Genomic DNA, 25,266 nt, shown 5'->3' with positions numbered 1-25,266 from the left:
TACAACAAATCTATTTTCGGCTGTAGTTTTTGTGTGTCTCATTTATCGAATGGACAATGTATGAAACACTTGTAGAACTAATTTGATACTATCATTTTGCCGAAGGAGGTATGTTGATACGTTAAGGCGTTTAAGAGTTATGCAATGTTTTTGATTTTTTGAAGGTATTTTTAAAACTAATTAAAATAAGTTGAAAAAATAACATCCTTCCAATTTTCTCTTAAATTTTTACTTATATTATGACCTTTCAGGAACCGCATAGGATACATTTTTATTGATCTGGCATCTAATGAATATTGGTATTTGAAGCTTGACTAGTTTTTGATGAAAAAATAATCATAACTTTTTACTGGTTGCTCATATGAAAAGGCTTGGTTGAGCGAAATTGTGCGCAATGATTAGTACAACAACTCTTTTGAAGACAACTTTTCCGTAGAACGTTTCACAAAAAGTTAGAGTAGAAAAAGTGAATTTTCAGGAGCCACCCTACTTTTATTCGGGAAAATTGATGCAATTCGATCAAATGTAAACCTAGAGAGGTGTTTTTTCAGCAAAGTTGCTCAAAACAAAAATTCCTACAACTTTATTGTACAACAAAATCATTTTTGAGTTCAACTAAGAAAGTTAGATTTCAGATTTCCATCTAAATGAGGACCACCCTAGTAACAATTTTCATGAAGAGGAGCGCCATTTGATTACAAACAACTAACGCTAATTTCCTGTTTCGGATCATAGTGCAGTGGGAAGTGCTTGACCATGCGACCTACTCGCCAAACCAGCCCCTATCCGACTTCTACCTGTATGTGTCATTGGACCACGCACTTTCTGAGCAGCGCTTCGATCCTTCGATTCATGAAATCATGAATAATAAGTCATGATTTCAAGAGCAAAATGATTGATATCATGAACAAAAACATAACAAAAACTTCCATGAAAATTCCCTTAATATAAATCATTTTGCTTATGAAATCTCATGAGGAGACATGGTTCATGATTTCATGATTAAATGAATGTGCAAATTAAAGGTCTTGTAGTTCCATAGAAAATTTTTGAATTTTATCCAGATCCGATTCCAGGGCCAGAAGAGAAAGGAATTCAATTTCATAAGAACATTAAAAAATTTTCTAAGTCACAGAGTCAATTTTTTAATTTTTTTCCCTGAGATTACAGCAGATTGGACGTTTCATGCATTCCTAAGACGTTTGGCATAAAAAACATTTGCATCGATTCATTCATACTACGGTCTCAAACTTCCCACGTACCAAAGTCGATTTTTTTTCCAAATAATGTGGATTAAAAAAATTGGAATAAAAAAAATCTTTAGGTTTGCAGTTTTTTTCTACGCAGATTTCTGAAATTACGCGGTTTCAACTTTTCTAAGTCCCAAAGTAATTTTTTTCAATTTTTTTTAGATTACACCATGTCTCAATGTTTCATGCATTTCTAAGACATTTGGCATCAACAAAAATTTTCGATTCTGGACGTTTCATGCATTTCTAAGATGTTTAGCATCAAAATGGCGGGTGGGTAATACCAGAGTCATAACTGGATAACGTGAAAACGAATTGCTATGATACGCTTCCTTCACACTTTCGAAGCTAATCGATTGTGTGGATTATGCAAGCTTTCTCCTTCTTTATGACTAGAATTTGAAACGATACACTTACACGAAAGTACGGACTAGTTACATTAAACATTTTGACATAAATTTATATATTATGAAATAATTTGTGTAGTTCTTCATAATAAGAAACGTGTGCGAATTGATTCAAAACTAAAACTATTTTGGGTGAGGATTGTATTTTTACGCGAATTCGTTTGTAGCTTTTTCACAAATGGGCGGTCCCATCGGTCTCAAAACTAACAAAGTACAGAATTTTGGTATCGATTTATTCATTTCGGATTTGCATATTCCAGTAAAAGAAACTATCAAAATGTTTCATGGGATTAATTTGTGGCATTCAGAAGGGCCTATTCTGAAAATTCCCTAAGATATTGAACACTGCTTGGAGCATTTTTTTCGAACGAGAAGCAGTTAAATGCGGGCTTTATTCGCACTCGTTTGGTGGGAATTTCGCACAGCTAAAAGTTCGAAAGCTTATCAAATTATCCTAGATTTGCACTAAACTGAGATTTACCTCCGATTTGCAAAGAAGTAATCTTTATAATTTTAATCTTTTTTATAAATATAAAAAATAGGTATAGAATTCGCTCAAACTTTACAAAAAAATGTTCCGAGGTCCGGAGAGCCGAGTTTCATATACCAATCGATTCAGCTCGATGAACTGAGCAAATGTCCATGTGTGTGTACATATGTATGTGTGTTGTCAACAAAGAGGTCGAGTTGGCTGGACCAATTTTGATCAAACTAGTCGCAAATGAAAGGTTATGTGGAACGCACTACGATTTCTCTAACATGATTTCACTGATTTTCAAAAATTCCAAATTCAATGATATGCTAACAATACATTAGGTGAATTCAACTGACTTCGGCTATACCGATGTCCGAATTACGTTTCCGAAAGTAATAATTTGAAGGTTTTATAGAATTTTTTTTTTCATCGTATCAAGTTTGCAAGTGCAAATGCTTTTTTTTATTGTTGATGGGAATTCATTTTGGATTCATTCAATGTTTTACCAATGGTGACTAAGCTTTTCCTTGTTTTCTTGAAAACAAGATATTTTCATATTATGGAAAAATAAGTCATTTCTGCATGGCATAACAGCGTAACGATAACTTATTTTTATTCTGTCTCGAATATGTCGCTAGTCACTAGTCAAAACTATGCTTTTTGAGTCACGTAATTGGTTGTATTTTAATAACAATCACTCGAATTTCTTGTTGCAGGCTAATCATAAATAAGCTAACATAATAAACATTTTTCGGGCGGTGTTTTTTTCTTTAAAATTATATAATTCTTTCATTTTGACTCGTTTGTTAATCGGCTTAATGTGGCGTTTTACAAAAAAAAATTATTTTTGTAGCTGGATCCTGTTGTCAGCTTCTTCCTTAGAGAAGAGGCGTTTTCGTTGTTATCCAGCAAATGAAGAGGGCTATTCACGCTCCCGTCACTGTTGTTGGCGGTTGGCCATCGTTATTGCCGATATTAGCCCAGGCGTAGGGTTTCTTTTTTTAGCTGTAGCTGGCGTACCTTGCTTAGTTTCGTTGAGGATGTTTTATTGTTGTTGATGGCTGCCAAAGATGTACTGGGATTGGTGTGAAGCACTTACCCTAGTGAACAGCTTTTTGGCAATGTTGGCATGTAACCATCTGATTGTCATAGGTAACAAGTGATTTACATGAAATCCTTGTATCCTGGCCGAAAATCACATAAGAAGGTTTAGCGTTCTTCAAATGCATGCGTAACAAACGTACTCCATTTAGAATACCGGGAAAAAAGTTCTTCCGCACTTCTTTTTCGATGGTAAGATTCTATCCGTACTGGGATACAATTACTACTTCAAAAAAATGCTTTTGAAAACACGGGTTGAAAATTATTAATACAACACGGTAAATCGTAATTTCAACAAAACAATAAGGAAGGTTGTTCATTATAATTTATTAATTTGATGTTTTGTACATAATTTGTGCAAGCGAATTCCAAGGATTTTGTCCCGCATAATTTTGGACATTCTGTTCTCATAAACATGATACGATAGCTTCAGTAGCGTACCAAGGAAATTTGACGTCCCGGGCAAAATAAAATTGGGCTTGGTGAGAGTGAGAAAAAAAATAGACTGAACTCCATCTTCGGAGGGATCATTTGGACGAGCAAAACAAATAATCCCAAGGATTGTGCTCCCTTCATCCCAATCTAGATACTCCACACATACTGCGAAAAAATTGTGTAAATTTACGTCTTCTGAGGCCGACATATTTGAGTATCTTATTGCAGTAGTTTTTTTTTTGTTTTGGCATTAAAAATGCCTTACTCTTCACTATATGGGGCCGGGTGTCAATTAAAAGTTTCAAAAATAGTCGCGTAACCTTTTTGTGTCATAATTTTGAACGTTAATAACTCGGTCATTTTTTGATGGATTGTTATAATTTAACAACCAATCGATTCGGAAACTTTTAACTTAAACATGTATGATGACGTCGTTTCAGTATTTCAATAGTATACTATTGGAAAAATGGTTGGAATCGACCTATGTTTTCATCCACCAATCCCTGTTGTAGAAAATGACGTCAACTTCTTGTTCGGCATAGGAGGCTTTGCGTCATGCGTAAAAAACACCGTATCGTTCTGCGTAGTATGAAGAGAAATCTATAAATATAGGCTGCACAATATTTCTTTGCCTAGTTGATGTTTGACTGTGAATGAAACAAGTAGCTTGTCCAGTGAGCTGATGACCCTATTGTATATGCGTTCACTTGCTGGATTGTCGCTTTTGCATTATGCGTTGGTGAAATTTCCTGTTGTCTGTGCAACACCGTGTTCGCTTGAGTATCTTATATATCATCTAGCTATTGAAGAACCGAATCAGCGTGGTTACCGATTCTTTTAAAATATCCCATGTATTTAGCAAATTTTTGGCCGATTTTGCCATTAAAAATGCTTTACACTTCGCTTCCCGAGGCTTAGTGTCAATTTAAAACATGCAAAACTAATCGCGTAACATTTTTCTGTCATAATTTTGAACGCTTATTACTCAGTCATTTGTTGATGGATTTATATAATTCAACAACCAATCGATTCGGAAACATTTAACTTAAATTTATGAGAAAACGTCATTTGAATATTTCAATTGCATATAATTGAAAAATTGGTTTGAATTGAGTATTTTATGTTGGTTCTCTGGTAACTATCAGGCCAATTTAGAATTATCGGCGATAGATTTTTCGGATCTAATTTGCAGCGCTTGTTCCTCGATGATTTGTTAATGGATTTTCCTAATTAAAATGATTCCAAAGCTTCAATATTGTAAGCTTCAAAATGTTTTAACGCATACTTAAACCTTCATTCCCATACGAACAAAACGTGACAATGTGACTGAACAAGTTGTTGCCCCACCAGGAATTAAACGCTTCAAAAGATTCAAAATTGAATTCTGAAACTTATCTAAAAGCGGTCTCCTCGGTTTAGTAGTATAATTGAGTTCCACAGGCTCACATACACAGTACAATTAGATGAAGTATCATATAGTATCAAAGATAAACTCTAGGTAAGTTTACCTGCGATTTTACATGTATCGTTTTAATAGGAACCCTTGTAGAATTTGGTTAACCGCCAGTTTCAGTTCAATTATTATTTGCTTCAAAACAATAAGCGTCTGATGGCTACACGCGTTGAACAAAATTTCGGAATTTTGTTGCGTATCCATTCCGTATATTCCTAATATGCCAAAGCGAAAATAAGTAACTTAATATTTTATGCGGACTTTTTCATATGTTTTCTTTCTCGTATTGTTGTCATATTATTCACCGACACTTTCCGAAGATTATCGATGATTTTGAAGGATTAATAAAATTACACCATTACTGAGACTACTGGTACAACATTCTCTTGGATCGATTAACTGTTTATAAAATTAATAAGTCAGCCCAGTGAACGACCATTTTTAGGTTAAAACTGGGGGTAAATAAACGATATAAATCAAATCAAATTAATAAGTTTATACGTTTCTCGAAAATTATGATCATAAAATAAAATAGTTTCATTCGTTCAGGTTTAAATCTTTAGGTTGTTTGTATCTGAAATTGAGCTTTCAAGTAACTTTGAAGTATAGTGAAGTTTAGTGTATCATCATCATTATCATCTTTATTTATATGATTAGAGTTGCATGAAGTCAATAATCATAATAATGCTGAGAATCGGAGGACGGGTATAGCGTGATGAGTAAGTCGATGTCTTTCACGCAGCCTGCTGGGGATCGATTCCTAGCCCCGCGCACATAGCTTCAGAAAGTTTTTCTGGCCCGAAGAGGCAAATGACCTTAAGGTTGAGACCTCTTTAAAGGCTGTCTAAGAAAGTATGAACGCAACCAAAAACCGCTGCCATTTCGCAATGGTTCAGAATATGTCAATGTTTATGGCTGCGTCCTGTTGTTTACACTCTTCTCTAACCACTTGTGCAGTTGTTTATTCGTTTTCATTAGTTTGTTTCGAAATGCGTGGACTTTCAGCAGAACAACGTCGAAAAATTGTGTACAAATGGTGCACACAACGCGAACTGTCACTGAGAAAGATAGCAGAAATGGAAGGAGTAAGTGAAAAAGCCGTACGAAATGCAATCAGGAAGTTCGGTGAGGATAACACCTTTGAAGATAAACCGAAAACAGGTCGAAAAAAAGGTCCTGCTAACCCTCAGTTGGATAAACGTATACTGAAGGCGTTCGAGCAAAAGAAGGAGGTTTCAGTTCGGGATGTGGCCAAAAAAGTGGGCACTTCGAAGTCAAATGTTCTTCGTGCTAAAGAACGTTTGAATCTTCGAGCCTATAAGAAGCAGAAACAACCAAAACGTAGTCCGAAACAAGAATCATCGATCAGGCCGAGGGTTCGAAAGCTGTACAATACGATTCTTGCTGGAAATTTGAACTGCATAATCATGGACGACTAAACCTACGTGAAACTCGATTACAAATCCTTGCCGGGACCACAATATTATACGGTGCGAGAAGGTCAAGTGTTAAACCAGTCCGAGACATCGATTGAAGTCGAGAAATTGAGTGAGAAAACTATGGTCTGGCAAGCGATTTGTAGCTGCGGTAAGATTTTGAAACCATTCATCACCACTGCTTCAATGAACAGCGAAATATACATCAAGGAATGTTTACAAAAACGACTTCTACCCATGATTCGAAGCCACAAGGATTCTGTTGTTTTCTGGCTAGATCTTGCTTCTTGCCACTACTCGAAATCAACGGTGGAATGGTATACTACCAAAAATGTCACTTGCGTCCCAAAAGACATGAATCCACCAAATTGCCCACAACTTCGACCACTTGAGGAATTTTGGGCATTAACGATGGCACATCTCAGGAAACATGTCTCGGCAGCCGAAACCATTCAACAGTTCGAAAAAGATTTGAAAACAGTGTCAAAACTTGTCGCCAAGAAGTCTGTACGGAATTTGATGAGGAACTTTCGTAAGCAGGTGCGCCAGCTAGTCTACAATGGCTAAGTAGCAAATGTTGAGAATAATATTCTGTTGTTGTAGTCTAATATTATCGGTATATCGAATAAAATTTAAATATCTAACACTTGTGAATTATTTACAGCGAAATCAAAGTGCGTCCATACTTTCTGGGACAGTCTTTAGTAGAATCAAAAACAAAAAAAATTTCAGTGCGGGTCCAGACGGCATTCTATCTGTTTTACTGAAAAAATGTTATAGCAGTCTGCTGATTCCATTATCGATATTATTATAATAGCTCTCTAAGAGAGGAATTTTTCCCCGACTTAGGGAAAAATTCAATCTTTCCATTTTTTTTAAAAGGAAGTAAAAACGAAATTTCCAATTACCGAGAAATAGCGGCGTTTTGTGCAGTTAGATAGAGATAAGAATGATTCTGTTTGGAATAGTAATCAATGTAATTTAAGGAAATGTATCATTTGGATAATTATAATCTGTTGGTACAAAAGATGAGAGGTTTTATGCCTGCAGGAGAGAGTGAGTTACAAAACAAATGAACAAATAAACAAATATATTTTGGAACTAAATTTAGTGTCTTGACTGGAAATCTGAATTTTGGAACTCCAAGCAGTAAAAGTTCAGCAAAAATTACTCAATCAATCAACCAATACGAACGTTAATCGATTTTGTGAAAGAAGCATGTAAATTTTATTCGTATTCACACCCTCGAGTTATGTCTGTGACACTACATACCCGCCTCTTTGCCTTTCTCATATACCGTGAAAACTGACTATTTAACAGAGGCCGAATGTTATAACCTCGACGAACTGAGTAAATATCTGTGTGTGTATGTAACAAAAATATGCACTCGATTTTCTCGGAGGTGGCTAGACCGATTTTCACAAACTTAGATTCAAATGAAAGGTCTTACATCCCCATATAATCCTATCAATTTTCATCCGGACACGACTTCCGGTTCATGAATTACAAACTGATAGGAATAATAATTTATTTTTCAGTGGCGTTTTTTTATACATGACTCGGAAAAATTCAATCAAATACATTCAAATAGTCGTATAATTCTTGAATTCTACTGATTTGGTTAGTTGATAACCAAATACATTGATTTTGGGTATATCAGATCTTCATTTCGGATTCCGGAAGTATCGATAAAAGTGATCGTTTAATCTAACCCGGAAATCACTTCAATTTTATAGAAGCGGATGAACCAATTTTTACAAACTCAGTCTTGTAGTGCCATACCAAATTCCTGAATATTATTTGGATCCGACATCCGGTTCCGAAAATATGGGGTAAACTGTGCAGAAAAATGAAAATATGTATACTAATTTTTCTTAAAGATGAAGTACCCGATTTTTACAAACTTAGATTTAAATTAAAAGTCTTACGATTATTCGACTTTCGACGGCTTCGGAATTATAGGGTAAAGTGTGTTAAAATGGTATACCATATACAAGTGGCGAAACAAAGCACGGTAAATTTTTTTTTAATTTACCTCGAATCTATTCCAAGCGTTAGCCATTGTCAGTAGACGGCCAAACATTAATTTGGCTTTCTTGTATGTTCTTGGTTTTTTTTTTATGAATGACCGAAGATTGTAGTCATAGACTTAAAAATGGATCCCAGTCACTTTTCTTGAACCAACTTCGATTATACCGGTTATCAGATTCCGATTTTGGAAGTACCTCTTTTCGTTTCCTCAGAGATGGCCTAACCGACCTGAGTACTGTTTCACTCTGTAGGTTTTACTAGTTTATGGACAAACCGTTTTGTTTTTCAAGAATCAAAGAAAATTATTTTGAAGAATACTACACATTTATACACGAGAATATGTGAGATATGAGAAAGGCGAAAAAAAAATTAAAATCAAAACAGGTTTTTTCAATTAAAATAAGTGTTCTGAAGCAAAGGTGGCGATTTACATAACAATTTTCAAGTGTCCATTACTGAGAATTTGCCTTCCAAAACCCAAACAATTACATTTAATCAATGCGACATCTGCATTTTCATTTTCGGCGTTCTCAGATTGACGCAATGACGCTAAAATGAAATTAGAAGTACTGCTTGTTTAGAGATGATACTTTCAGCATGAGCTGTCAAATTGGTAGAGAAATTTTTAATCGCATTACAAAATTTTTATAGAAATTTTTAATTACATTTCATAGTAGGAGTAGAAAAAAAATTTTTAGTCTGAGATGGTAGTGTTGATCCAAATTTATTGTGTGAAAAGTATCGGTTATTTAGAATCAAGCATTATACTTGATTCGATACCATTTTTTAAATGCCCGGAAATAACAAATAAAGTATTCGAAATAAATGGTATTCGATCGCTAAACATTTTAGTACTCGAGAAATCAACATTAGACAGGTTTCTGTTTACAAAAAATGTTGGTCCAAAAAAAAGTAGCAGTAATTACTTTGAAATCGATTTTTTCTACTCTAAGTTCATTTTTATTTCTGATATCTCTTTGTACTATTGAGTAAACGAAAAAATCGTCGCAGATCATAGCTCCCTCCATTTCTTGGTTCCATTTTTCATTGGCAGGTGTCACTACCGGTGACCTGAGAAGCCAGATCTGCAGATTTGTCTGTAAATCTGCAGTTTTCGTACATAGACATTTTTTTATGTGTAGACTTTCGCAGACTTTTGAAAATCGAGCTTTTCGCAGACTTTCGTCAAAACTCTGTAATTTTGAAATTGTTGCGACCTTTTTTTCTCACCAAATTAGTTTAGCGTATCATACTTTATAGAGAAATGGCTGCCAGCAAGACATACTTGCTGACTGCTGATTTTTTTTCGGATATACAGACTTTTCCAACCCTGTCTGAAGATATTTGAAATTTTTACCTGGCATCTCTACCGGTGATTCACTTTTGCGATAATCTTTAAATTAGATGGTGTTCTTAAAGATATTTAATTTTTTTTGTCAATGCCATTATTTTATAGTATTAGAATATTAGGAATATAATGAATAGGGCTGTGTTATGAAGCACTGCCTAAGTGTTACTCACAAAAAAGTCTAATTTCAATGTGTATCCAACAACTTTTAGTAAAGTCATTGGTGGAAATAGTTGTTGATTAGTGAAAAAGTGTTATTTATTGAATTATACTGATTCGAGAAACTAACATATGTTCAAGCGACAGATACTGCGAATTTACCGCCCAAAATTAAACTATATTCACCGATCGAAGCGCCATCTGCCTGTCATTGTTGATGTTATCAGATTTATGTTTGAAAATTTGTATGGAATGTGTGAAAATTTATAAGTCAATCGTGTGATTCAAGCTGAAAATATAAAATTGGTCTGCAGTAAGCCCATCCGTGAGTGTTTATTTTATTTTATTTTTTTCAGGTGTTGTGAATCATCTCGCGTTGTTTCCAGCAATGCGATTAGAAGAAACAGGATACTGGTGAGATCATTCCGTAGAGATATTTCACATTTTTCTTATTAATTATGTCTTATTATATTTCTGACTACTACAAATCGGGCTAGACTAAACCTAGTCAATTATTCGGAGAACGATTGATCAATTGATCAATGGATCCATTTAGTATTTTGTTATTTTGTTTAGGGAGTATATATCGACATTTCTTCATATGGCGTAAGGCTTTGTTGTTCGATTGATGGTGATAGAGTGATATCTTGCCAGTATTACGGCTGTATATTGAAAAAACAAGACAAAACACAAAGAATTAAATGTATGAATTGATAATAAACCTCCCAACAGCCGACAGTCCGGATTTTTAGGAGTTTCGCAAGAAATTTCGTATTCTAGTAGGAACGCATTCTTGGTAGCCAGCAATATACACACGAAAATATTATCCGAAAATTCACTAACAAAGAACCTTTTCATGTGATGCATGGGAAAATGCAGATAATTCCTCGGTTTCTGTAACTGTTGCATTGACCTAACAATCCTTCCCTTCCCAAGTAGATCGGACGTGGCCGGCGTCGGTATTGATCAGCATGCTGGGATCAGTAGAGTTTGCACAATGTGAAACTACGTGTTATTCCCAAGCAAGTTGCTTCAGAAAAGCATTTCAGAAGCTTAATTGGTTCTGATCAATAATGGAGTAGAAACACACGGGCGGTCTTTAATGCTAGTTTTAAGTTCAAGATGGAGTAAGAAGTCGAATTAGTGTAAGAGCGAAGATGAACATACCGAAATATGATCGCACTTGCGCATCATTGAATTTCCTGACCCTGCGCAATCTCTTCTATACGTTTCCGGTAAGTAATTCTTCTCCCCCCGAGGCAGTTTCGTCTGCCACAGAAAACTGACGACACGGAAAATCCTTCACAGTATGTATTGAGACCGAAGCCGCAAGTGCCGCTCATTAAGAGGAAGCCGAATCAGGCCAGCCTCGTCTCGTAGACGGGGCCAACTGCGAAAAATGATCTATCAATGCCAATCAATTGATGATCCAGTAATTAGCGTATTATCCAATCGATCACCTCGGAGAAAAAGTGAAACCTCACGCGAAGCCTGCGTCGAGTTGAGTCGAGAAGTAGTAAGAGACCGCATTCGACCGTCGTCAAGCGTCTCGAGGTTAGCTTTTTCAGGTGCTGCCGAAAGGAATTACCGATAATTTTAATAATTTAATGGTGCATTTTGTTTTTATTCCGATTGCTGTGTGTGATTACACCGAAGTTAGGGTTTAGCAGCAATGGATTCTGTCAGACATTGTGAAACTTTGGTGACCTCTAAAATGTACCTCGACGGTTTTCGACTTGGAATAGCTGTTCAATCCACCAGTCAGCTGCAGTCTGATGGTGATGGCAAATTGGAACAAACGATGGTGTAACATGTTAAAAGCGGTTAAGCTCATAACAAGTAGCTCAGCATTAATTGAAGTACCTAAAGAGCGCTAAATACTTTAACCAAGTGAAGCATGAAGCGGTCGGTTGGAGGTGTGCGTTCAATAAACGAACGCTTTGGTTGTGCAGTGGATCGGCCTGGCTGGTATGTCTAGGTTCTGATTTCAGAATCGAACTTGTTTTATTACTTTTTTTTTGCTTTACGCAGTTGGGCCCAATTTCGCGTGATTGTGAAAATTTGATCCGGTTTTGCGAGAACCAGTTGGATGCCTTACTATCAGCTGATTCCGTTTGACAGGTCTGTTTGGGTGAATTTCCGCAGTCACAACACACCGTGACCTTGAACCGGGCGATGAGTCGGCTGTCAGCTGAGTCAAACCGAGTTTGTCCCAGGTAAAACATTTCCCACGTGTAGATGCATAATGATCACCACTTATACGGAGAATGATAGCATGGGAAACCGCACGCAATCGGTTCACGTGTTATGTAAGAAACCGATACATGTGCCGGTTGTAGAAAACTAAACCAGCGGAAAATTTCACTCTTGGCGAGGCCGGCCTAGGCGAGGCCTCATTTGCAAATGTAAAACGACAGGTAACTTTTCTGATTGAGGTTGACCATACAAAGTCGCAATTGACCCTGTGACGAAAGCAAAAGCCAATGATTATAGCTCTGAACCCATTCGGACCGGATATTCACTGGATTACTGGCACGAATCCGGAATGTTTTGCGACGTCGCTTGTTTGCTATTTTCATTTGAATTACCCGCACCGTGAGCGCGGCGGAAAGTCTCAAACTTGTCACGTTGGCCAGAGTCAGGGACCGGGAGCGGGTGGAGCCAGACGGGAAACTTGTCCTCACGTGTGTACTTGAATGCGCTACCACTGCACTGGAAGAGAAGCAACAACATAGCAAAATATATAATGCTGTTGCACTGCTCAAGCGATTATGACATCGAACATTACTGGCTGGAATTGATCACCGATCGCGCCGAGCCGACTTGCGAAACGGGATGCATCTTCTTTGTTGTTGTTGTTGTAGCTGTAACGTAGATTGCTGGCGAATGAGTGGTCTGACAGTGAAACAGGTTAGTAGGAAATAATTGTTGGGTGACGGCTGGAATGACGGTCGCTTTTATTTTAGCAAAATGTAAACTGAATATGTTCCAACCCTTTTTTTGACTTTCGTTTTCCGAAATCTTAGAATTTATGTAAAAATTGCGATCGACTTTTTGCTTATATCGGTTGGTGATGGTTCTGATTAAAGCTCGATTCATTTAATATCTGGACTTTCGAGATCGACTATATTCTAATGAAATGAAACAGAACAGTAAAGTAATAAAAATAATACAGATTTTGTATTGTATTTTCGAAAACAAACTGCTGTGCGACGAAATTTTCGGGAAAAACAGTTTTTTTGGGCGTTCTGATGAATAAGAAATATCATATTTTTTATAATGAAAACATGAGTTTTTTGTCCATAGCTACAAATTACTTGCCAAGGTAATTCGTCTTCAATTCGTCTGCGTCTCTTATCGTCATTTTTATGAGCCGAATTATTGGCAATGTTATTATATATTAAAAAAAATGTTTCGTTGAGATAATGTGTGTACTTCTCGTAGTCGCGTGTGACTCATTAATTTAAATTATAGTTTTGCCTTTCTCATGTAGAAAGGTTATGTAATCACTTGAAAAAGCGAGTAGTAAAAATTGGCCCGGAGGGCCAAGTGTCATATGCCATTCGTCTCAGTTCATCGAGCTGAGCAATGTATGTGTGTCTCATATCTCACTAGGTTTTCTCAAAGATGGCTGAACCGATTTAAAATTTCCACTTAGATTCAAATGAAAGGTCTCACGGTTCCATGCGGAACTCCTGAAATTCATCCGAATCCGAGAAAATAGTCGTATGCTCAACAATGGATCTCACTCACTTTTCTCGGAGTTTACAGAACCGATATTTCCAATCTTAGGGTCAAATGAAAGGTCTTATGGTTCTACCAAAAATTACAACATATTTTCGGATACAAAAAAAATTTAAATCGTCGTTTAGAGTACGATGTCAAAATTGCGAAAAATCCTTATAATTTGAATAAAAACTAGTAGAGTTTGTACGTCATGTTAGTTGGTGGTCGTACGAACCGACTTCGATTATACCGGTTCTCGAGTTCCGATGCTGGAAGTACCTGTATAGTAAACCCACTTCGTTTTCTTAAGGATGACCTCCGCGAACAAAGTACTTTTTCATTCTGTATGTTATACTAGTTTATGCACAAACAATGTACAAATATTTTGAATAATATAACATACCACAGTATTATATATGAGAAAGTTTATTTACAGAATTGTACTGTATTTTTGACCTAGATACTGCGTACTGTTTTTACCCTTAAATGTACTGAATTTTAATTTGTACTGTATTCTCCCATTAGAATGTACTGTGTTTTCCACATCATAAAATTAATACAGAATTTTATTTTCTTAGTGCCTCGAATTTCGATTTGCACAATACAAAACGACAGAAAAACCGTTTTTATCCACCTAGTGGTGTAATGATGCCTTTCTCATATTACTTATATTTCCAAATATATCACTAGAAAATAAGAAATAAGAAACTTTCTTTGAGTATAAACTAACTTGACTTTTGTCGTGAATACGACTTACTTTACTATGGGGTGCCTTTTCAAAATTTACTCTCTGAGAGAGTGATAAGTTTTTGATCGTGAATATCTCTTGTTGTGTCTAACGAATCAACATAATTTGTACTACATGCCATCGGAAATATGATCACAAATTCAAATGATTGCATAAACTTTCTATATGAGAAAGGCAATAAGTGTACTTTTATAGAAATGTATCGTTATCATAATTTTGATTTAACACTAACAAGTAAGTTCAAATTAAATGAAAGATTTTCAAATTTACATTTTTTTTTCACCTGAACAATATATATTTAAATGTGGCAATCCTGTACGCTATGCGAAATTAAACATTGCACGCTGCGAACGGAGCAAAGCCATACGTACCGACGCGTATCAGTTATGCATCGTCATTTTGAATGATGATTTAACTGTTTTGACACTCATCGTCGTATAATTTCGGAACCGGAAGTCGGATATTGATGAAATTTTACAGTATATTTAAAGACAATGAGAGCTGCAATTTGAATCATGAATAATAAAAATCGGTTCAACCGCGGCTGATAAATCCGTTTTCGGAGCTTTTCTTTACCATTATCGGTGCTCTCGGAAGCGGAAAGCGGGAACTAGTAGTCCCAATGTTATATTCACTAACTAACAATATCTACCAACTAGATGAATTTAGCAGTAAATTCTATAAAAATGTGCACCTCGTTTCGCTATCGCTTGTGAAAAAATACTCATGAAATTGAAAATTTTCACTAATCGCACTGTAATACCAGAACCGGAGGTCGGATCGGGATAAAATTTAATAGCAGTCTCTGGAACCATAATACCTTTCATTTGAATCTGAGTTTGTGAAAGTAAACAAATTTACATCTTTTTGGGTGTAAGTTTAGATCAATTGAGACGCACCTTTTATGTGCAACGATGAAAACGTGAATTTACATGATTTTTTCGTGCTGTGCTGACAACACGTAGCAAAAATAAACTCATTCAAACAATAAATAGAACTTGAACTTCTTTTCAGCGTGGTTTCTTCATTGTTCATTTTTATTCAGAGCGCGTCATAACGACTTTGCTAAATTTTGATAATTTGGCACAAAAGAAAATTGTCTCCACCAAAAAAAAAACATTAAATACACCAAATCAAAATCATACTTCAAATGATTTGTTTCTCGCGCAAAAAAATACTGTGAATTTTTGTGCAAAAAATGTTTGATTTTTGTCTTTCTCTGTATATAAAGGTAATAAAATTGCTGAAAAACGGGACTTTCGAAAGAAGTGTCGGAGGCCCATAATCATTTTTCTCAGCGATGGTTTAACCGATTTCTACAAGCTTTGACTCGACTTTCTGAGGCTTGAGATTTCCGAAAGCGAAAAAAGAATTGTCGATGACAAAAGTCTTGAAATTTCATGAAACGTTGAGATTTAGTGGCATATCGAAAAAAAATGTTTCGAAAAAATAGACTTAAAAATATTGAAATTTCCGAAATCGATAAAAAAGATCGATGTCAAAAGTTTTAAAATTACTGAACCGATTTGAATAATTTTGTATTATTAGATTTTTTAACTGTTTAGAATAATGTAGACTAATACTGACTTGATTTTGAACATTTGTCAAGTGTGTAAAGAGAAAATGTCGAAGCAAGTACTGTAAAATGACCTATGCATCGCAACAATGGCTGAGAAACGTAAACATCTATCGCGATAATCTACGCTTTTTTTTATTATAAATCATTCATATTCATACTAGCGATGAGTTATCAGATTGTTATTCGAGTTTTGACTTCGAAGGAATCAAATATTTTCATAAAATTACATGTAAATCAGTCAATTTCTACGTTTTATTACATCATTTATTTTTTTTTCGCAATGACTCTCTACTACTGACTAAATAACTGTTGTGACATTGATGATTTTTCAAGATTCAAATTTTCATCACCATGCAGCACCACTTACTCATATCCGATTTAGCTTGAAATGTGCACATGGACTTTTTTGAGGCGCTCAATCTTTTGGGCACTACCGCTTCACACAGTTATAGATGATTTAGATGGTTTATTCAAATAGAATAAAATTGAAATAAACTATCTCAGTCCACCAAAAAGAAGCTTTAAATTTAATTTGTTTTCAACAAGATGTTAATCAAAAAAATAATTTAAATTTATCATTTAAAAAAAAATTACATTCTTTGACAAAAATATTTTTTTTGTCAATTCTCAAAGTTTTTTACAATTCGAATAGATAATCCAGCATCAGGACGTATCACAAAAATAAAAATTACGAATATCGACGAGATATTTTGCGAATATGTTTTTTACATGAACTTTTAAATAAAAACACTTATAGCAAAATTAGTTCCCTATCGAAAGGGGGTTTGGGGGGTTACTTTACGAGCCCGAGAAAAATCTAATAAATAATAAATAAATAGTTGGAACTGAATGGAACGGTATGAAATTCGACCCCCCTTTGGATTTCGGTTGAAAAGTCGGTTTTCACAATGATTGCATAGTCTTTCTATTTCTGCAAGCCAAAATAAACTCACCGTCTAGAAAATAAAGCAAACGCCAGAAAATAATCCTCAATCAGTACACGAAATTTCGATAGAATTGATTACCGCCGTATTTTCAAGAATTGAAGTGGCAGTTTGAAGTTCGTTAAAATACTATTTATGGGATTCAATTCGTTATGAAATAACGACTTCAACTTTCAACCACTCACTAAGAAATGGTTCCGAAAGAGCGAAGTTGAAATTTGCGTCTTTCCTTTATTCTTCGTCGTGTTTCCCAACATCTCACAGGTAGCTCAATTTGTAATTCTACATAGGGTAACACTCCCTGTTTCATCTGAGCTCCTATTTCCATCTCATCCCTTCACCTCATTACTTTGGACATGAATAATATTTTACAACCTACCTGAACCAAACTGTGAAATGTTTTCAAATAATTATAAAAGCTATTGTCACATTTTCCCATTGAAAGAAATGGTTTTAAATTCTTCGGTGATCATTTTTTTTTTCATTTAAAATAAACTCACACACCAAAAAAAAATTGAATGTTACAGGTGACTTTATTCCTCATACGATGTAATTCATAAAGACCTTATTTGTCAAATGACGGAAAATTTCATTTGTAATGACTTAATGTTAGAATAGCTTGAATTTTACTGGTTTCGACTGTAACTTGCATTCTGCTAGCAGATGCGACTGTATGAATTTAAATGCACCTTTTACCAACCTAGCAGATGTATGCTTCTGTGGCTCAGTCGATTAACAGACGTACTTGCGATCCAATGATTCTCGGTTCAAGTCGCGGTGGTTGCTATTAGTATTTATTTTTTTATTTCAACGAATTTCATGCATGGAGTTTTAGACGCAATATTAAATGTTTTTCCACGTGAATTTGCGTGAACAGCGACGCTCCATTTATGTGCATCTTATAAGATGTAAAATCACAGGGATTTTTTTAAGTGTGCACTTTTCAATTTAGGAAACATTTTCGTCTCAATATTTACAGTTCGTCATAATTCTGAATATCACCTAATCGATCCGCTCAAATCGTGATCACCATTTCGCACAATTACACTTCCATTGAATGCTGGATGACTTCATAATTAGTAATGTTCACTTGTCACTTGTTTAATTAACGATAAAAACCTCAAAAATTACCCGACAAGCAAAAAAAGTCTTCAAAAATATTAGATGAAAGTTTTTCACTTAGTTCACTTGATTGCGCTTAGTTTTCATCTCATTTGGTTTCGCAACGTTGCCAAGTTATCTCATAATGTTACAAAACAAAAATTGTTTTTCTTCTTCAAATTATCATCAAAAAGTATGTTTTTGGTATCGGTGACATAAGTTTAATTATATTATTGATAATAATATTTCAATAAAACTGTTTCGGCTTCGAAAATTTTCAGAAAGTGCGTGTTAAATACTAATGAAATAACCATTGTGTCAAATCTAGTTGCACTGGTTTCTCTCCGCTATACGTCACCATAACACTGCTAAGTGTGTGTGTTTCATCGACTGTACAAAGATATGCCAGATATTTTCATAGGAAATATGTATCTGCTCTATCTGTTTTCTCTAATAAAATGAATCAGTTCGAATTGGTTTAAAATTTCAATATAAATGTTCTCAGTGTTCATCATCGAATCTTTGCATAATAGATTTCCATTTTAACATGTGATTTGTCCGTTGATTAATTAACTTTTAAAGAAGTACTGCAATCAAATACTAACTGATGCTCAGAGAGAAAACTCTAACTATTTACTTCTCACATTTTATGAACCTTTACGAATCTGTATTAAATTTAGAAAATCTATATAAAATCTGTAATCTGATTTAAATCAGTATGCGAACGCCAAAATCTCTAAAATACAGATAAATCTGCATAAATGGCATCTCTGGTTCTGTTTTTTGTTTCTAGAAGAGCTAATGCCTAAATAGTAACAATTCTTTTTATTTTTGTTCTTTTTCAAGTTCTCCCAATTAACTGCACAGTAAAATTTCAAATTTAAAACGAAAGGCAACGAAGCCAATAAAAAAAATTAAACGTCGAAATGATTCCAAACTGTTTCTAAAAATATCGTGTGTTGTCTCATAGTTGGCATTAGGCCCTTTTTAAGGAAAATTCTGACATTTTGAACCCGAGAGTGTAATAGTGCAATATTTTGGTTTTGATTGCTGTCGCCATTGTTAACTTATGGGATGAATAAAGGAACGATAGGATGAATATAAAACCTTTGAGATGAAATTAGGAGCACAGTAGTGAACATATCAGAAGTGTTTTTAGCTGATTTTTTAAATATTATTTTAATTTCAGAGGAATGTGAATCAATTCCCTATGTGTAGCAAGACGAATTAAGCAGAAATATGAAAAAATCGTAGTGATTTTAGCGGCTAAATCAGGTTTTTATGCTAACGTCCTTACAAATGAGATGAAATAGGGAGCTCTTACCCTATTAGTAACAGTCTAACAAGTTGTTTTCAGCACGGTTCTATTTAGGATTCTTAATAGTTATGTTATGAGATGATACGAACAGAGCTAAAAACTGTCACGCATTCTCAATAAAAGATTCCAATCCAACAGCCTCATATTCGTTTTTTTACTCTCAAACAAACGAAGAGAGACGAAGCATTTTCGTCTTTCATTGCAAAAATGAGAGTATCAATGCCACAGTCACTCGATCCCCTATGACAAGACGAAATAAAACTATCGTCTGCAGGGAGAATCTATAGAATTCTTTGTCGTTTGGTTAAAAGGAGTGTCGAAAAATGATAAATCGGATTAATTACACCCCAGAGCCTCTTCGAAAACCAAAACTAGTATAGATTCGAGCACCAACAGTTAAAAATCATTGTGAATCTTTTCCTGTGATTGTCGATTCTCGAAGTTTCGGTTGAATATCGATTCTCACTGAAATCAGGAAATGACTGAAAGGGCAAATGAAAGAAAGACAAAGACATGGATCTCGTTTTCCTAATTTGCAAGCGGAGCTGAGATTGACATTTATTTATCGTCATATTCGTAATTTTTAAGTCAATGAAATTGACTTAAAGAAGATCTGGATACGAACAAGGATTGTTATAAAGACAAAAGATCCGGATTGCTATAAAGACTATAAAGGCTATAAAGATGATAATTCCTTTGATTTCAGTTTCGAACATTTCTCACCTGTTTCACCTGCTTGTCAATTACATTTTTTTTGGACTGGATTCTATTTTATTTGTTATACTTGAAGTGGCACAATCGCGCTGAAATAGAATTTGAATCAAGTACAAGACATTGTTTTTTACAAGCCAGTTGCGCTATGTTCGAGCCCCGATCTGGAAGGATTTGTAGTGTCAGTAGGATCGTAGCACCAGCCATGCAATGGTTTCTGTACACTATGAATCGGCTGCGAAGTCTGTGGAAACAGAAGGTCAACTTCCTCTACAGGAATGTAGCTTTGCTTACAAGACATTGCTTAAATACAACAAATTCTAAAGCCTACTTTGATGTACGTGATATTTGTATGACGAAATGTTGTTCGTCTTCTTTGATTCGATACAAATAATGTTTGATGGATCGGACATGGTTTCCCAATTGACGCATTCAAAATCTATTAAAAAGCATTCATGTGTTCTGCCCACTCCATTACATCTAGAACAAGTTTCATTTTTGGTGTTCAGAATATTTAACATTTCCAATAGCGCAGTACCATAAAGGACTCTAAAGTCAAACACTTATTGCAGATGATGATCATCGTACGGATCGGACATTAGCTAATCGGTAAAAGCACTCTCACGGCTTCTGCCTTGACATGGATGCAGAAATCGAACCATTTTCATGTTCAGCTCAACAGGTAGCCTTGTTCGGTCTTGAACTTCCAACATATCCGGCGGTTGTTGTCTGTCGCAACGGATCTGTGCTATGTTCCGATGCGGAACTTGAACTTCTCTTGCAAAAGAACCGACGCAACCGAGTTTCTATCGGAACAATTGCGTGACTATCGCCGCTGACATTGAAAATTGTTTCAAGTTGGGGCTCGAACATATGGACTGTGGGCTTGTGAAACATGGGCCTCGCACGCTCTTAATTTTATATAAACTCAATTGCCATTTCAAAACACATTGAAGGATGTTTTTTTTCCTGTGCTATCAAGTATTTGAAGTATGTTAAAATTGATATGATACAATAGAACATAATTGATTGCTGTTGAAAAACATATTTTACTTGTAGACAAATTGATGAATTTATGAGTAAACCAAGCGGCATTGCAAAATTCTTGATACAAAATACCCATACATTAAACTAAATTGACGATATTTGCAATTCGAAATTTCGATTTTTAGGGATCGAATCTACAAACGAATTTAGTTCATCAGTTGTGAATGAAAAATACATAAACTTTTTTCGTCTCGTCTTCGATTTTTTAGTGCAAAACAGTTCAACATGAGCCACTCTCAAGTTACTCATGGTGGCCTAATTTCGGTAGTCAAATACAAATTTTTCGTCTCGTTGCAAACAACGCATTTCTACCGCTCTGTGACGATCTTTCATACTGACCCAGACAAACGAAAAATCAAAACGATCGATTCTTCAAGCGTTCATTCCGGAGTCTAGCCTCTCTATGTCGACAGTCATTTTTTCTGAAATTACTTGTATGCGCGGCGCTGTACCCAACTGCATCGGCTTTAATGTTGTTAATTTGAGTGCTCTGTGTTGCCGAAGATAATGTGCATTTATCGAACCTCGTTTGTTATTGTGACCACGAAGATTATTGGCAATTTTGTTTGAGTCGAGAGGTTCGTCACTTGTTGACTCATACGAATCGTCCGCATGGCGAATCTTGACCTGAAAATGATATTGAAATTTTCACTTACCGGGGTGGGATCGCAAGATTCAAGCCAAACCAAAGTAGTCAACGATGGGATGTGGTCCAAAATATTCTAGACAAATCGTTTTGGATTACACCTTCGTAAGCAATCTAGCTTTCAGTTAAAACTTGGGAACTGCAGGTTCGTCCACGGGTACAAAACTTTCTTCACTTCTGTTTCTGCTAATAAATCGCTGGCAGAATTCGTTTTAACTGACATTATCGGTTGGCACCGTACTCTTCTTCATTGATCCCAATTGGAAATACTTCTTCAGGATTTTGTTTTCGACTTAAATTAATATTCTAATCTACTAACTTTCACGTGTTTAGAACTCGTTGTTTTGGAATTCACGAAAAAAATGCGAATAAATACTCGTTTGAGGTAATGCTATTTCACTTCGAAGGTAGAACAAATTTTCTTCCGGTTCACCAAAACTTTAAATTTTCCAAGATGTTTGCTTTCACTTCACAGATCCTTTTCTCGTCAAGCTTGAAAATGACGAAGGCTTTCCGATCTATCTTCACCAACACTTCAGTAGAATCCGCAGGCAATACTGTATCCGTTTGTTTTTTTTTTCTTGCAGGAATCCAAAAAATACCAGTAGCAGGAAAGAACGTAACTTAGAACCGTAGAAACCGATAGAGTTTGAAGACCGAAAAACCCGGACACGTCCGCGACTCGCGAAAGTCTACAAACGAATGGCAGCAGGCTGACCGTTGGCCAACGAATTCAAGAACTTCGCTAACTTGCTCGTGAGAAAGGGTCCTGGTTGGTTCTGTTACTACTTCTTATTACTACTGCTGCTGCCGTTGCGGTTGATTCCGAGAGCTCCTAGTTGAACGATCCGATCGTGCTAAGATTCAACGATTTACTACCCATCACGGCTTGCTGTTGCTGCTGCTGTTGGCGGTTCCACGGTGTGCGATGTTAAGTTAATCGCAGGAGGCACTGCGCACTGACAATGTGCAGTACACTAAGCAGCGGGCGCCTGCAAGTGAACTCTTGGTGAATATGCGTGAGTGTTCAGGCGGTACCGAGCGGCGATGTAATTTACTTCGACTTGCTCGAGCGGGCACTGAGAATCGCTGTGAGTGGTGAGTACAGTCGCCTGGTATGTTGGCGCAAATCGTAAATTGCTTCAGTAAGCATTTTGGAGGCGTTTCCGTTGAAATAAAAATATCCAAGTAATGTCATGTCAAACTGAGTCCTATCAAATTCAAATTACATACCTTAACATGTTCCGTGAAACGAAACTGAACTGAAGCTTATGATGTCTGTTGGACGACATTTCTCAATTACATATTATAACACGCTTGAAAACCAGCCCCGAATGCAACGATTCTAGCATTAATCATTTCGACTGTGCGGTTCTGCGAGGACCGTACTTAAGGTACTTAACAGCCGTTGACCCTTTTCTACCCGTGCACTTGACCTGGTAATGGGCTGACAGAGGCTGGTTTCATTTTCTTTGAAATCAAAACAACATGTACCTCACCATAGTTGTGGCGCGGACGAATTACGGAGCGCCTCCACGAGTGACATGCATTGTTGCGTTGTTGCTCGACACGCAAGCACGGCGGCAAAACAAGGCAGGCGGTGCGCACTCGGTTGTATTCTGGAGCATTTGCGCGCGCTCGAAGCAACGTGCTGCCGGCCACTCGTCAGATTTTCACCACCGGCAGGCAATTTTCTCACCACGATGGTTCACTTCGGTCGGCTACCTAGTTCTAGTGCCGATCGGTGGGAGGTTCATGAATCTTACAGGTGTGTCTCGATTTTGAGAACTTGATTTTTCGGAATTTAATTTTCGAAGTACAGAGGGTCTCGTATAACGCGGTACACCGGGGGCGTGAAAAATGAATCCGCGATAAACGGGACCCAGAGCATATGGGATTTCGACTGATTGGGGCTGTGAACGATTATCTCGCTTCGGTCGACAGATAGAGCTATACAATCTTCGGCATACTTGTTGTAGAGACTTAGACCAACAATTTAGTGTAGTTTGACCGACAATTTGTTGAGAACTGCTCCGCCAGAGGCGCTTTGAAAAGAGCATGGAATAATTCATTTGTTCACAATAAAAAAACAGTTTGAACAAGAAATGTCGCGAATATTTCACTTTCGGTTTGCGTCGGTGTTTTCGGAAAGAATGTTCCGGAGGTCAAAACAGATCCAATGGTGTGAACAGTAATTGAAATTTCTCGCATGGCTGACTCTAGTGTGCAATTCAGCGTTCGAAATTCCTGCAATTCAAAATCATGTTGACTTATTTACATGGTTTCTTCGAGAAGGTGTTTTAAGGTTCCAATACCTATTGAATGATTGATGAAACAGTTCTTATTGTATCTACAATATGATCTTCTGTAACTGAACACCATACTTGTTTATTAGAGTGATTTTATCGATCAGTTTTTGAATAAATTGATTGAGGAGAGACAGATTTTAAACTGTTTTTCTAGAAGGCGTTAGTAAGTTACTAAAGTATTAAGATGAATTAGCTATCGACTTCTGGAATCTGAGGAACTTGATAGAGTGAAACTCGAATTTCATACTTAATGTTTTGATTATTTATACAATTATATATAATGTTAATGGAGGGGGCCGAATGTCATATACCAATCGATTCAGCTCGACGAACTGAGCAAATGTCCGTATGTGTGTATGTGTGTGTGTCTGTATGTGTGTTGTCAACTAAGAGGTCGTGATCTCAGAGATAGCTGAACCGATTTTGATCAAACTTGTCGCAAATGAAAGGTCTCCCCGTCACCCAGAACGCCATTTAATGGTTTTGAGATAGGATGTTTATTTTTTGAGTTATACGAAGTTTTATGTCAAAATTTTCAGTTTTTTGACAGTATCTGTCACAATTGACCTTAAAAACAGAAAATGTTTTCAAACTTAGATTCCGCACGGTAATAGCTATCCAACAAGCCATAGATTGTAAAAATCCGTCCATTTTTACCGGAGATATCTAAATTTTTGTGCTAGCGACTTTTCCCCCTATTCCAGCAGTAGGAATTTTGAGCGCTGTATGACAAATAAATGCTTGGGAGCAACGGAAAACACGATTTTTTACACTATTACATACAAAAAGATTGTGTACAGCATCCTTTTTCATGACATTTAGCCTCGGACTGATTTTAGCACGGCTCGTTTTTGGCAACATAGTCGTTCGAATATGACATGTATAAACCAGATGATGGCAGAATTTTTTTTTAATTATAATGTTTTAAACTACTTACAGCAATAAATGCTGGAAGAACATAACATCCATATACCATTCGAATCAGTTCGTCGAGATCAGCAAATGCGTGTGTGACAAATAATTTTACTCAATTTTCTCGGAA

General features: G+C 36.1%; 1 protein-coding gene across 1 annotated transcript in view; it reads right to left on the bottom strand.

Moving 5' to 3' along the window:
• Positions 1-22,778, bottom strand: part of LOC131434822 (lysosome membrane protein 2) — a 138,362-nt gene extending 115,584 nt beyond the window's left edge. The window contains exon 1 of the mRNA XM_058601993.1: positions 21,926-22,778. The gene's annotated coding sequence lies outside the window, so the exon portion shown is untranslated. The remainder of the gene's footprint in view (positions 1-21,925) is intronic.
• Between the last annotated feature and the right edge of the window lie 2,488 nt (positions 22,779-25,266).

The sequence above is a fragment of the Malaya genurostris genome, chromosome 3, assembly GCF_030247185.1.
Source record: "Malaya genurostris strain Urasoe2022 chromosome 3, Malgen_1.1, whole genome shotgun sequence".
Taxonomy (NCBI): Eukaryota; Metazoa; Arthropoda; class Insecta; order Diptera; family Culicidae; genus Malaya; species Malaya genurostris.
This window is presented reverse-complemented; position numbering and strand designations above follow the sequence as displayed.